The sequence below is a fragment of the Aotus nancymaae genome, unplaced genomic scaffold, assembly GCF_030222135.1.
Source record: "Aotus nancymaae isolate 86718 unplaced genomic scaffold, 86718_ANA_hifiasm-v0.15.2.pri h1tg000019l, whole genome shotgun sequence".
NCBI classification, from domain to species: domain Eukaryota; kingdom Metazoa; phylum Chordata; class Mammalia; order Primates; family Aotidae; genus Aotus; species Aotus nancymaae.
Genome location: NW_026988431.1, coordinates 42,832,078 through 42,847,712, shown reverse-complemented (window position 1 = coordinate 42,847,712; position 15,635 = coordinate 42,832,078). Strand labels below are relative to the sequence as shown.

Here is a 15,635-nt window from a genome sequence, read left to right as displayed (position 1 = left end):
TGTTGTTGTTTAGTTTCATTATTCTTACAGTTCTCTTCTCTCCCCGCTTTTTCCCACTCTGCAGGTTATGTGGCCCCTATTGCTAAAGGCTTCCTACCTTTTGGTTTCTTTATCCTACTCTTTCCCCCTCACCCTCTTCCATCTCTTCTTTCTCTGCTGTCCGTAGATTGCCATTGCTGTACCTGTGAGATCATCGCCCTAGTTAGGCAGTGGTCCTTTCTACCAGGTGCTGCAGGTATCAGCCTCCCTGGAAGGATAACAGACATTTTTCTCCCTACCATACAGGGTTAGACTCTTTCAAGTGACAGGATTTTGGACTTATTGGAAATTTTCTATAGAAATGTTCTGCTTTTGGTGTTCATTGGTCCGGACAACAAACAAGCAAATTTATAAAGAAGCATAACCAGCCATTAGACAGTAGAGCTCCTCCTATGGGCAAGATGCTCTGAGGTGGGCGGCTCCTGACTGAAGGTTCCAATGTTTTCTGTACCATGGTCCCTCTGGCAGGCTGGTGAAGCCTACAGACACCTTCAAAGAATAATGTTTATAACTACATAAAATGCATAATTTATGAAGTGAACTAATATGCTAGATCATTTTATGAAAATGTTTATAGTGTAATTGTCTTGACAGCCAGCTCTGTCAATTCAACACCTGTGGACAGACAGTGATAATGTGTATTCTAACAGCCTTCTAATGAGTGGATCTAAGAACTATCGTACTTTTCTTTTTTTTTAACTGAGCAGATTTAGCCAATATGCTAAGCACTTTTATTATGTATTTATTTATTATTTTATTTTACTTTAAGTTCTGGGATACATGTGTAGAATACGCAGGTTTGTTACCCAGGTATACATGTGCCGTGGTGGTTTGCTGCACCTATCAATCCATCATCTAGGTTTTAAGCCCCACACGCATTAGGTATTTGTCCTCCCTCCCCTTGCCGCACAGCCCCACTAACTATCATACTTTTGAAATACAATTTCAATTAAAATGATATTTCGAGATACCTGAAGCAAATTTAATGTGATATGAAAACATATGCAGATTTTTTAGTAGACCAAAGTATGATCAGTGTTATTGATGCTACTTTGGTTTGTTGCATAGTCATAATTAAAGGAAATACTAAATTTTGTTATAAGTTAGCGAAAAAATGATGCTACTTTCCCATCTAAGTGTAACACCCCTCTCCCCCAGATATTTATTGTTGGGGTCTTTTGGGAGTTCTTAGACACCAGATTAAAAAACCCTGCAATAGCAGATCCAAAAAAAAAAAAAAAAGGCATAACTATCAGTCATAAGCATCATTTTTGTCCTAAATCTATTCTCAAAGGACATGGCAATAATAATTATCAACCGTTATCATAATAACAGCAACAATTTCTTGAGTCCCTTCAGTATGTCACTTATTGAAATTAGTTTTACACATACTATTCCACTGGAGTCTCTAAACAGCCCTCATAAATTTCTAACAAGAGGACTTTTAAGCTGCCTTGTGTTCTGTGAGAAACAAATACTTACAGTGGAAGGACTGATTGAGAAAGAAGGTATTACTTGCCTCTATTTTATAGACTCAAAGCTCAGTGAGGTTAAATATTCTGTTCAAGGCCACTTAGCAAATGAAAAACTGTAGCAAAAAAAAAAAAACCAAAAAACAAAAAAACAGATTTGAATCCAAGTCAGTGTAACATGAACACCGTGTTTTCCCTGCTCCTCTCCTCTGCCTCATCTACCTCCTCTGCCACCACTGCCCAGGGCTGAGAGTCTTCCTTCCGTCCCACACTGGGACTCAGATACTCCACCGCCTAATGGGGACTTTGACAGGCCCCTGTGACCCTCAGTCATCCCTATCCCAGAGCCTAAATTTAAGTGACTCAACATTTCCCCTTGTTTGTGAGTCCCTTAATAGCAGACATTGTCATCACCTGAAGGAAATAGCTTCCACCAATTACCTTACACCCATGTTAAGTTCTGTTTATAGCCTATTCTCCAGGGTTTGTAATATTCTAGGCCTTTCAATTTGGCTGGAAACTCCCTCAGGGATTGTACCAAAACAGCTCATTCTTACCTGGCAACATTAAAACAATAAAAATTACTGTAGAATCTGAATCACTTGGATAGTACACATGGCCTCTGAGTGTCAATTTACCATAGTTACCAAATTTACACATACATTCCTACATAAAGGAAATCTCAGGTATTGAAGTCTCGGAAAATTGATAGAATGTTATCTTCACCACAATTTGACTTTCTTGTATGTGTGTAAGATCTTTTTTATTGCTTTCTCTGATGCTTACCAATGGTGAGAACAGGTACGGGATTTCATGCAACTTTTCAGAAAAGCCATTTGGTGATATGTGTCAACAATATATAAAACCTGCACATCCTTTAGCTAAGTATTTTTACTTGTAGAAATTTATTTTAAGAGAATCATCAAGGATGTTCACAATAGATCAGATTCCAGGAATAATTATGGGAGTATTGTTTGTAACACCAGGAAAAATGACAAGAACCTAAATGTCTGATAACAAGGAATTAGCTTGATAAATGTAGTCAGTGGCTGTTAAATCAGGGTAAATGGTATGAGCCACACATTACATGAAAGAGAAAGTTTCAAAAATATAGAAAAGAAGGATTCTATATCTCTCCCTACTAGGTATATATATATTATAAATACTATTTAAATATATTACTGAAAAGGAATTACAACCAGATTTTATGTGATTTTTGTCTTGATTCATTTTGCTTATCTATACTTTCTGAAATTTCTACCATAAACACATATTATTTTTGGAAATAAAACGAAAATGAGATGAGAAGAAACATTCAGCCATAAAATAATTCAGGAAGCAGTCCACAGTCTTTAAGGGAACTCCCCAAGTTCTTGTGCTTGGACAGAGGAGTCATCCTACAGTAAATACGGGGGAATAATTATGCCTGCAATTAGGTGAAGGGAGGGACCAGGTGAGGCTGGCAGTAACCACAGACTAAAAATATAATGGGGAGGCCATAATTTCTATTCTGTGTTGGGAAATGTTAAGTGTACAGTTTCTACCTAGTCTAGCCACTAAGTAAGATTTTTACAAATATCAACCATGTGTTTTCTCTATTTTAAAAATGAAAGTATATGCCCTAAGTGCATGCAAAAATAAAAATAAAATGAAAGTAATGACATACCTTTATTTTGAGCATTGACTTTTTATCAGGGCTTTGTGTAGCATAGCCTGGATTTTCCTTATTTTAATTTTCTGAGGTGAGAGGAGGGTAAACAATTGCATATATTTATTGAACTTGGCCCAGCCCAGTTTGTGGAAATGATCCAATTTGCCTTAACAAATAGAGAAATTGAGTCACTTATCCTAGGATAGTATAAATTGTTCCTCCTTTTTTGGGGGGGGGGTGGGGGGAATGAAGTCATACTCTGTCACCCAGGCTGGAGCGCAGTGGCACAATCTTGGCTCACTGAAACCTCTACCTCCTAAGTTCAAGTGATTCTCCTCCCTCAGCCTCCTGAATAGCTGGGACTACAGGTGCTCACCATCACGCCCAGTTTATTTTTATATTTTTTAATAGAGACAGGGTTTCACTATGTTGGCTAGGCTGGCCTTGAACTCCTGACCTTGTGATTCTCCCACCTCAGTCTCCCAAAGTGCTGGGATTACAGGCGTGAGACACTGCACCCATCCCTCCTTCTCTTTTAACATTAAATATTTTGTGTATGCAAGCCCTGGCCTATTTAGACACATATTTTAATTATTGTAGTTAAAGAAGTTTACTAGGTTTTTCTGGAGCTAGATTTCATGTTACTTCCTAGAATCAATCATTTGCTCTCATTTCTCTCTCTCTTGCTCGCTCTCTCTGTCTCTCTCTCTCTCTCTTTCTCTCTCTCTCTCTCTCACACACACACACACACATTTTCCTAATACACAGCAATTAAAAAGAACTACTGTTGCATGAGACAACATGGATGAATTTTGTAAATAATTAGAATCAAGGCCGGGTGCGGTGGCTCATGCCTGTAATCCCAGCATTTCGGGAGGCCAAGGCAGGTGGATCACCTGAGGTCAGGAGTTTGAGATCAGCCAGGACAACATGGTGAAACACCATCTCTACTAAAAATACAAAAGTTAGCCAGGTGTGGTGGTGCGTGCCTGTAATCCTAGCTACTGGAGAGGCTGAGACAGGAAAATCGCTTGAACCCAGGAGGCCGAGGTTGCAGTGAGCCAAGATGGTGCCACTGCACTCCAGCCTGAGTGACAGAGTGAGAATCCATCTCAAATAAATAAATAAATAAATAAATAGAATCAAAACAATATCTCCTCCCTCCCTGCCCCCTAGTTTTGAGGACACAAAAATTATGGATGTAATCCCAGCTAATGTACCTAACTCCTTGAGATGGAGACAGTAGATCCCTCATGAACATTTCACACACAGATTTTCATATAGGAGCAACACTACAGCTCCCCAGGAGGTGCCATTTCAAGTACCTGTGTTCAGTACTTGCAGCCTGCAACTAGAAGGCTCTGTGACAAGCATTCTACTAGCTACTAATTCTCACCACACCCCCATTGTTACACGTGTATGGATATCCTTGAGTCACGTGCAAGACTAAGGGCCAGTTGAAATGGCCACTTCTGTCTCAGATAATAGATGATATCCATATAATAAATTGTCATATATTCAATACATGAAACAATGTGAATGAATCTCACAAATATTAAGAACTCAAACCATCTATTCCCTCCTCCCCAAAAACACACACAACTTGGTCACTGAGAACAGAAACCATAAACTGCTCCACAGCTTACTGTTGACATTCACATGGTTTTATTCTTCCATACTCTTCTTGGGCACAGTTTTACTATTCCAGGAGGCTCTTTCCTAAGCAAATAACTTTATTATTTATTATTGGAACTCCTGAAAGATCCACCATCTCCTCAATAGAAAACATCTACAGTTTATATCTCAAGAGCCTTTGAACCCCCTACCTCAAAGTCCTCACCTTGCTGTTTCCACCAGCCTTAAACAATTATATCATAATCTTTACCAGTCCTATTTAGGTCTTCCCATTAAAGTAATAACCTTAAGCCAGAATCAAAATCTCAAATCCAACCTTTTTCTTCTCCCTCTAAGACACCACCAAAGCTTTTTCATGACGGTATTCTCCCTCACTGCAGTAAGCAATACACTCAGCTTTATCTTATCAACAGATTGTTCTGGTGATATTTTGGGAGCCAGCATTCAATAACATAATGTTTGGGTGAGAAACCCAGACACAAAGGAAAACATACTTTATGAACCAATGTATATGAAGTTCAAGACCAGGCAAAACAAATCTATAATGATAGAAATCAGAACCGTAGTTACTTTGAGTATGTGTAGTGGTGGTGGTAGGTTGCATATGGCCAGGGAGAGGGTATGAGGGAGTCTCTCAGGTGCTGGAAATACCCTGTATCTTGCTCTGGCTGGTGGTTACATGGTGTGAACAAGTGTAAAAATTTATTAAGCTGTACATTTTTGTGTGCATTTTATGGTATGTTAAAAAGTAATTTTTAAAAAAGGTTAAAAGTTTAATAGTTGTCAGCAATTATTAAGGAGCTGACTGTAGTTTTAGAACTACTGCTTTAGCCAAGGGATTGCCTTAGACAATATGGAGTTGGGTATTCCAAGAGATCCCAGCCTTACTGCCTTGGTTTTGTTTTCAAACTCTTCCCATCATCTGCCACCTGAGAGAGGTGTGGCCATTGCAATTGTCCTTAGTCTTGCACAGGAATCAAGGATATCTGTACCCATGTAACAAAGAAGGGTGTGGTGAGGATTAGTAGCTAGTGGAATGCTTGATACAGAGCCTTCTAGTTGTAGGCTACAACTAGTGAACATAGATATCTTGAAAAGGCACCTTTTAGGGAACTGTAGTGTTGTTTCTATACGAAACCTATGTGTGATTCCTTTGAATTCATTGACATGAAAAATAAATAAATAACACAAAACTTGTGTGTGAAATGTTGCAATGGAATAGAATACTATTCATTATTCTATTGATGGACATTTGAGTTGTTTTCAGTTTCGGGAGCTTAGGAAATATGTTGCTGTGATCATTTTCATACATGTTTTTTGGTGCATTTGGTATATATAAGAACTCACTGATGTTTGCTTGTGTGTTTTTTTGTTTGCCTGTTTGTTTGCTTTTTGTCAAGGAATCAATCTACTAATGGAGCTTCTTTTGTTTTGCTTTAGTTAGCATCCCAGGGGTCCCAGAGATTTCCTCTAGCCTAGCACTCTCAAGGCTTGGCTCATCTCTTCCTGCCTGGGGAACTTCCAGTCACTCACTGATTCAGTATTTATGGATTGCTCATTGTATGCCATGCACTGCACAAGGTGCTAAGGACACAGCTGTGAACAAGATTTTCCAGACTCTATGAGAGCAGAAACCTTGACTGTGTTGCTCACTATTGCATTGCCAACTTCTAGAATAACGCCTGGCATATAGTCAGTGCTCAGTATTCAGGGGTCAGCAAACTGTGGCCCATAGGCCAAATCTGACCTGCTGCTTACTTTGTCAATAGAATTTTAAGGGAACACAGTAACACTGATTTGTTTACATGTTGTGTACGGTTGCTTTTCTCCTATAATGGCAGAGTTGAGTATCTGACAGAGACTACATGTCACACAAAGGCTAAAATGTTGACTCTCTGGTCATTTGCTGAAAAAGTTTGTTTCTAATGTAGCTGGCTATTTGCCTAGATAAAAATTGATACCTCTATTAGAATGGAAATTCAGATAAATGGGCATTTTTATTAATTTTATACTTATGATAGAAATTTTCAAATATATTTAAAAAAATAAAGAAGTAAAGAGGGAAGAAACTGAGCCTGATTTACCCATCATCAGCTAGAAGAACATATTAGTTTCCTAGGGCTGCCAAAACAAAGTATGGGCAAACTGGTAGGTGGCTTAGAAAAGCAGAAATTTATCGTCTTATGTTTCTGGAGGCCAGAAGTCCAAAATCAAGGTCTCAGCATGCTCATGCTCCCTCTGAAGACACTGGGAACAGATCTGTTACAGACCTCTCTCCTAGCTTTGGGAAATGTCAGACATTCCTCGGCTTGTAGATGGCCATCTTCTCCCTGTGTCTCCTCACATTGTCCTCCTTCTCCCCATGCCTGACTCTCTCTCCAAATTTTCTGCTTTTTGTAAGGACACCAGTCATATTGGATTAGGGCTCACTCTAGTGACTTCATTTTACTTGATTACCTCTGTGAAGATTGTATTTCCAAAAAAAGGTCACATTCTAAAGTGTTAGAACTTCAACATGTCTTTTTTAAAGAAGACACAACTCTACTTGTAACAGAGAAAGAGATAGCAGTCTCTGAGACTTCAGCAGCATCTTCTGAACTAAGCATGTCTTATGAGATGCACTATTTCCCAGTCTGGGAAATAGTACACACCATATAAATTTTTTCAAAGATTCACTACACAAATGGACATTCCACTAGCTCTGAAAATTATTGTTGTAAAAAGCTATTTAACTCAAAACTCCTGAATTATTTAACTATCAGACCCTAGGACTACAGCTTTGGGAAGAGAATGAATAGCAGATATAATAAAAAGCACAGAGCTGGAAACATAATAAATTCTCATTAAATGACAATAGGTAGATGGAATTCAGAAGAGTACTTCAATGACAACCAAAAGCTTAGAATGAAAGAAGAAAATTCATCACATCATTAGCTGCTGCCTGTTCAATGGATGGAAATATGGATGTGCTTTGTCTGTGTCTTCTGCACTCAAATGGGTCTGCAGGGCTTCTACCCTGTTGTTCTGGCTCCAATTCTTTAGGAAAATATTATGTGTCCTTTAAACAATTCAGCTCCCTGGGTTTGTAAGGGGAGTCCTGATTTCCAATGTCACAACTTTGGAGAAAAAAAGTCCTGTTGTAGCTGACTTGTAAGAGTCTTCTCTAAGTGGGAGAGAAAACAGAATTTCAAAGGTAGAAATATCACTCAACTATATTTCTTAGTCCCAATGGCGCTTATCATGGGGATTACATGCTTGTATGTAAGTGTGGGCAATAGTATATGTCACCTACAGGCCCCTCCAGAGGTTGAACAGAGACTTCCATGTACATTTGCCTATGCATCCTCTTATCATGGGAGTAGAGGTATGGGGGGCAATGACATGCTGTGGATGAGGGGCACACAAAGCTTAAGGTTGGAAAAAGACAGAAATGAAATGACATATTAGTAAACAGTTTCTGCAAAGTCAAGCTGGGTGATTCAGTCTTCAGTGTCCCTGGCCAGAGCACCAAGGTGCCCTGTGAGTCAGGCAACCTGAAAGCAATCGGGTGTTTTCTTGGCCCAAGGAAGTATCACACTGGAGGCCACAGTAAGTCTCATTTTGCATAATGAGAGAAATATCCATGTCCACATTGTCAAGGCTCCTTATGCATGTGACAGCATCAGGGTTTCATGGTTGTAGAGCCATGCCAGGTGGGGTAACTGCACTCAGTTGTAGAGAAAAAGAATGAGGAGGGCTGCAGAGGCTCCCTGGATCCTCCTTAAGCACTACCCTTTCCATGGTCCTCATCTTCCACTCTCCCATTGGCAACACTTAGAAACAGGTTTAAAGGTAAAGCAAACTAAACAGTTCCCACAGACCAGAAGTAGGTATTTTTTTTCCAAGCAGGCATTTTTATTCTTTGTGAATATTAATTTTTTCTTTGGAAATTATTCTCTCTTTAATGTCACAGAGAATTAAATGACAACTGTGCTGAAGTACATGGAAAGTAGCTTTAAGTGGCTGAGCAACGAAATTACTTGAATAACTCAAGAAACAGTAAAGGTGCTGGGCTTCACTCAAGAACCTTTTGTTTCAGTCATGGTTGCTGATTTTGGAAAAGCCACTTTTTCTCTCTGAGCCTTAGTTTCCTAATCTGTAAAACAGAGATGATAATATTACCTCTACCTGCCCACCAAGATTGGGATGGTTAAATTAGATCCCACATGAAAATTCATCATAAACTATAAAGTTATGTGTCAGATATGATGATTATTTTGTCCATGACAAAAACTAGAACCATAGTTCTATTATATAATCACTTCCTTAGTTCTTGCACCATTTTCCCCTTCCTCACACAAGTCATGAACTCTGGGATTCTTCCTTGCAGTTTTATTGAAGTATAACTGAATAAATAAAAATTTTATATATTCAAGATGTAGGATGTGATGATATGACACACATATAAATTATGAATTGATTACCACAATTTTTTTTTTTTTTGAGACTGAGTTTTGCTCTTGTCACTCAGGCTGGAGTGCAGTGGCACAATCTTGGCTCACTGAAACCTCCACCTCCCAGGTTCAAGCGATTCTCCTGCTTCAGCCTCCTGAGCATCTGGGACTACAGGCATCCGCCACCATGCCCAGCTAATTGTATTTTTAGTAGAGATGGGTTTCACCATGTTGGCAAGGCTGGTCTCGAACTCCTGACCTCAGGTGATCTGCCTGTCTCGGCCTCTCAAAATGCTGGGATTACAGATGTGAGCCACCCCACCCAGTTAGTTACCACAATTAGGTTAATTAACATATCCATCACTCCATATAGTTACCATTTCTCTGTGTGTTTGTGTGTGTGTGTGTGTGCACTCGTGTGTGTAGAGAAGACACCTACAATCTACCCTCTTAGCAAATTTCAAGTATACAATACAGTATTATAAACTATAAGCACCATGCTGTACATTAGATCCTCAGAACTTATTTATCTTATATTCTAAAGTCTATCTTTTGCCAACATCTCCTGATTTTCCCCACCATCAGGTCCCTGGAATCCACCATTCTATCCTCTGCTTCTGTAAGTTCAACTTTTTTAGATTTTACATATGAGTGAGACCATGCAGTATTTTTTTTTTTTTTTCTGTGTCTGGCTTATTTCACTTAGCACAATGTCCTCCAAGTTTCACCCATGTTGTTGAAAATTGAATAATTTGCTTATTTTTTATGACTTAAAATATTTCACATATGTATTTTCTTTATTCATCTGTCAATGGATACTTAATATTTCAATTAACATGGAAGTATAGCTATCTCTTCAAGGTACTGATTTCATTTCCTTTGAATGCATTAATGTACACAGACTTTAGATTGCTAGATTATATATTAGTTCTAGTTTTAATTTTTTGAGGAAACTTCATGCTGTTTTCCATAATGGCTGTACTAATTTACATTACCACCAACAGTGTACAAGGGTTCCCTTTTCTCCACACCCTTGACAATATTTGTTATTGCTTGTCTTTTTGATAATAGTCATCCTAACAGATGTGAGGTGATATGGCACTGTGGTTTTGATTTGCATTTTAATTATGATTAGTAATACTGAGTACCTTTTCATATACCTGTTGGCCATTTGAATATCTTCTCTGGAAAAATGTCTATTCAGGTTTATTTGTTTATTGCTATTAAATTCCCGGAGAGAGATCCAAGATGGCTGATGATTAGCAGCTCGGGCACGTACCTCCCAGTGAAAGCGCAAAGAACGAGAGGACGCCACACTTTCAGACGAATATTAGTTGCTCACGGACCAGGAGATTCCCAGTGGAGGAGCTCCACGGGTCACCAGGGCGACTCTTGTGGCCGGCATGGCGGTTTTGCTGGTGCCTTAGCACGCCAGTTCTTGGTGCGGAGTCCGGAGATTCCCGGGCAGAAAAGCACCATCAGTCTTAACACCGCTGTTTTGGCCGGCTCAGTGGATTGCTCAGATTTCGGCGCAGGGAATCAACAAGTTGGACGTCAGAGACCCAGTTAGAAAGTCGGTAATTATAAAGACGACAGACGGACAAATATATAATGAAGGGAAGAAACCAGCGTAAAAAGGTAGAGAATACTCAAAATCAGAATGCCTCTCCCTCTACAGGGGATTGCAATTCCTCATCAGTAACGGAACAAGGCTTAATAGATTACACGTGTGTTCCAATAACAGCTGCAGGTTTCAAAACGTGGGTGATAAGAAATTTCTGTGAATTAAAAGAACTTGTTCTAACCCAATGCAAAGAAACTAAGAACCTTGAAAAAAGGTTTGACGAAATGTTAACGAGAATGGACAATTTAGAGAAGAATATAAGTGAATTGATGGAGCTGAAAAACACAACACGAGAACTTCGCGAAGCATGCACAAGTTTAAACAGTCGAATTGATCAAGCAGAAGGAAGGATATCAGAAGTCGAGGACCAGCTCAGTGAAATGAAACGAGAAGACAAGAATGCAGAAAAAAGGATAAAAAGGAATGAGCAAAGTCTCCAGGAAATATGGGACTATGTGAAAAGACCTAATTTACGTTTGATAGGTGTACCTGAATGTGATGAAGAGAATGAATCCAAGTTGAAAAATACTCTTCAGGATATCATTCAGGAAAATTTTCCCAACCTGGCAAGGCAGGGTAATACTCAACTCCAGGTAATACAGAGAACACCACAAAGATATTCTTCAAGAAGACCAACCCCAAGGCACATAATCGCCAGATTTATTAGGGTTGAAATGAAGGAGAAAATACTAAGGGCAGCCAGAGAGAAAGGTCAGGTTACCCATAAAGGGAAACCTATCAGACTTACAGCAGATCTCTCAGCAGAAACCCTACAAGCCATAAAAGAGTGGGGACCAATATTTAACATCTTTAAAGAAAAGAACTTTCAACCCAGAATTTCCTATCCAGCCAAACTAAGCTTTATGAGCAAAGGAAAAATTAAATCTTTTGCGAACAAACAAGTACTTAGAGAGTTCACCACCACCAGGCCTGCTTTACAAGAGCTTCTGAAAGAAGCACTATACATATAAAGGAACAACCAATATCAGCCTTTCCAAAAATATATCAAAAAGCAAAGAACTTTAACACAATAAAAAATTTACATCAACTAATGGGCAAAACAGCCAGCTAGCATCAAACGCCGGTATTAAACTTATATATATTTTAATTGGATAAAAAGCCAAAACCCATTGGTATGCTGCATCCGGGCCCATCTTACATGCAACAATACACAAAGACTCAGAGAGAAGGAGGAAGATTTACCAATCAAACAGAGAGTAAAAATAAACTAATAAACAAAAAGCAGGAGATGCAATTCTCGCCTCTGATAAAGTAGACTTTAAAGCAACAAAGATCAAAAGAGGCGAGGAATGACATTACATAATGGCAAAAGGATCAATGCAGCAAGAAGAGCTAACAATTCTATAGATCAACGAGATAGAAAATTAACAAGGATATTCAGAACTTGAACTCAGACCCAGAACAAGTAAACTTAATAAACATTTATAGAACTCTCCACTTCAAATATACAAAACATACATTACCACCTCACACCTATTCCAAAGGTGACTATATAATTGGAAGTAAATCACTCCTCAGTAATCGCATAGCATTTCATAGGTTTAAATGAAATATTGGTTGGCTGTTTGTTTGTTATCTTCTTCCCTTATTCCTTCCTGACTACATCATTAAGTATAATTATCAGTATAAAAGAGCTTTTCAATACCCATTACTAAATTGCATTCTAGCCTGGGCAAGAAAGCAATACTCCCATTCTCTCTCCCTCTTTCTTTTCCTTCTCCCTCCTCCCCATTCTCTCTCTCTCTTTCTCTTCCTTTTTCCTCCTTCCTATTCTCTCTCTCTCTTTCTCTTTAAAAAAAAAAAAAATTCCCTATATATTGTAGACATCAACCACTTATCAGATATATAATTTGTAAATATTGTCTCTCATTTCATAGATTGCCTTCTCATTTTGTTAATTGTTTTCTTTGCCGTGCAGAAGCCTTTTAGTTTGATGCAATACCAGCAAGTCATTTTATGGGTGTCAAAAGTGATTTTAAAGTTTATATAAAGAGACAAAAGATCCAGAGTGGCTAACACAATGTTGCAGAAGGGCAGCATTAGAGCACTGAACTGTCTGACTTCAAGACTTACTATAAGAGCTACAGTCATCAAGACAATATGGTAGTGGTGAAAGAATGGAACAATAGATCAATGAAACAGAATAGAGCCCAGAAATCAACTCACAGAAATATAGTCAACTGATCTTTGACAAAGGAACAAAGTCAATACAATAGAGAAAGGACTGTTTTTTTCAATAAATGATGTTGAAACAACTGAACATCACATGCCAGAAAAAAAGAATACAGACACAGAACTTACACCTTTCATAAAAATTAATTCAAAATGGGTCATAGGCCTAAATGTGAAATGTTAAATTATAAAACTCCCAAAAGATAACGTTGTAGAAAGCATAGATGACCTATGAAGATGACTTTTTAAGATATAACACCCAGGGCACAATCTATAAAAGAAATAATTGACAAGTTGGATTTCACTAAAATTAAAAACTTCAGCTCTATGAAAGACATTATCAAAAGGAATCAGAAGACAACAGATTGGAAGAGAATATTTGCAAAATACATATCGGTTGAAGGGCTGTTATGCAAAATATACAAAGAACTCTAAAAACTCAACATAAGAAAATGAACAACCTGATTAAAAAGTGGGTGAAAGACCTGACCAGACATGTTATCAAAAAATATATACAGAAGACAAATAGGCATCTGAAAAGATGTTCAACATCAGAGGTCATTCGAGATTGCAAATTAAAACAAGATGCCATTATAATCCTATGAGAATGGCCCAAATCCTTAACACTGACAACACCAAATACAGGTGAGGATGTGGAGTAAGAAGAGTTCTCACCCATAGCTGATGGGAATGCAGTTTTGGAAGACAGTTTGACAGTTTCCTACAAAACTAAATATACTGTTACCACGCAGTCCAGTAATTACACCCCTTGGTATTTTCCTAAATAAGCCAAAATCTTATGTTCACACAAAACCTGCATATGACTGTCCATAGCAGCTTTATTTATGGTTACCAAAACTTGGAAGCAACCAGGATGTCCTTCAGTAGGTAAATGAATAAATAAACCATGGTATAGCTAGACTTCTGGGCTGTGGGATACTATCTAGGACTAAAAAGAAATGATCTATAAAATGATGAAAAGACATGGAGGAAAATGTATGTATATACAGATATATATATATATCTGTATATATGAAAGAAGCCAATTTGAAAAGACTACATATGGTATAATTCCACCTGTAAGCCATGGAAAAGGCAACAGTATGGAGACCGTAAACAGATCAGTGATTGCCAGGTGTTAGTGAGGAGGGAGGGAGGAATAGGTGGAGCATAGAGGATTTTTAAGAGAGTGAAGCTACTCATACATGTATGACATTATAATGGTGGATATATGTCATCATTCATTTGTCCAAGTCCATTGAATATGTAATGCCAAGTGAACTCTAATGTAAATTACGGACTTTTAGTGATAATGATGTGTCAATGGAAGTTCATCAGTTGTAGCTAATTTACTGCTCTGATGCAGGATGTTGAAATTGAGGGAGATTTTGTGTGTATGGAGGTGGCTGCGGGGTTGGGGGTGGGGAAAGAAGGTATATGTGAGCTCAACCCTCTTTACTTTCAGTTCAATTTTGCTGTGAACTTAAAAGTGATCTTAAAACTAAACAGCTTTTTGTCTGACGTATTAGCGAGGTTGAAGTGGGTGCTGCTGCTCCCTGGGCATCAGCCCAAGGATGACAAGAAGAAGAAAGACACTGGAAATCAGCCGAGAAAGACAGAGACCCAGTGAACAAATCTGACAGCAAGGCCAAAAAGAAGTGGTCCAAAGGCAAAGTTTGGAACAAGCTCAATAACTTAGTCTTGTTTGACAAAGCTACATATGATGAACTGAGTAAGGAAGTCCCAACTATAAGCTTGTAACCCAAGCTGAGGTCTCTGAGACACTGAAGAGTAAAAGTTGCCTGTCCAGGGCAGTCCTTGAGAAGCCTGTTAGTAAAAGTCTTATCAAACTGGTTTCAACACACAGAGCTCAAATAATTTACACCAGAAATACCTAGTGAGGAGGTGCTCCAGCTTCTGGTGAAGATGCAGGAACAGGTTCAACCAATTGTATATTTGGAAAAATAAAACCTTATTAAATAAATAAAATCAAATAAGGTCTGCATTAAAAATATCACCCAATAGCTTTCAAAATTCCCAAAGCCTAGGCCAAACCGCAAATCAATTACATCAGGATATATGAGGTGTGACCTAGACATCAATAAGTTTTTAATAGAGCCCATGTAATCTCAAAGTACTGTCAAGGCTGAGAACTACTGCCCTAGAGAATGCTATTCAATTAGACTTAGGTTACACTCACCACTTGGATCTCACTTAGAGTTAGATTAGAATTGCCAATTAGAATTACCCAGGTACTTAAAAAAATATATAGATAACCAAGCCCCACTTGCTGAAATTCTGATTCATTTGATCTGGGGCAATAGTTGGGTACTAGTAGTTTTAAAAGCTCTTCAGGTGTTTTTCATATACAGCCATGATTGAGAATCATTGATATGAAAATGGTACATTGCTGGAATATATGCTTCTAACTCTCAGTTCTGCACCCTTTGCAAACATCACTACTCATTCCCAGAACTCTTTGCCAATGATCCCAGGCTTTGAAATCCATCTCTACTCAGTCTGTCAGGCAGGATCAATAATTGATCTGAGTTGCCAGTGGAATCCCCTTTGGCATCTCTGAATTATAC

At 38.4% G+C, this 15,635-nt stretch overlaps 1 pseudogene; it reads left to right on the top strand.

Moving 5' to 3' along the window:
- Positions 1-14,407: 14,407 nt before the first annotated feature.
- Positions 14,408-15,026, top strand: LOC135275844 (small ribosomal subunit protein eS25-like; annotated as a pseudogene).
- Positions 15,027-15,635: the final 609 nt, after the last annotated feature.